This window comes from Pygoscelis adeliae, unplaced genomic scaffold, assembly GCF_000699105.1.
Source record: "Pygoscelis adeliae isolate BGI_AS28 unplaced genomic scaffold, ASM69910v1 Scaffold445, whole genome shotgun sequence".
Lineage (NCBI taxonomy): Eukaryota > Metazoa > Chordata > Aves > Sphenisciformes > Spheniscidae > Pygoscelis > Pygoscelis adeliae.
The window spans coordinates 915,695-915,899 of NW_008824894.1; positions in this window are offsets into that span (position 1 = coordinate 915,695).

Sequence of the window (205 nt, forward strand, 5' to 3'; positions counted from 1 at the left end):
CACACAGCCCGGCCCCTCCGCAAGGACCCTCCGTCTCGGCAGGGACCAGATCAGGGTTGGGGTTGGAGTCCAGCTGCATGCCTCTCATGCCTCTCCTCCCTCTACCCAGGGGATGCTGGTGGCCATCCTCTACTGCTTCGTCAACAAGGAGGTGGTGGGACAGCGTGGGAGCAGGCAGCTGGGGGGGCTCATGCAGCCGGCAGGG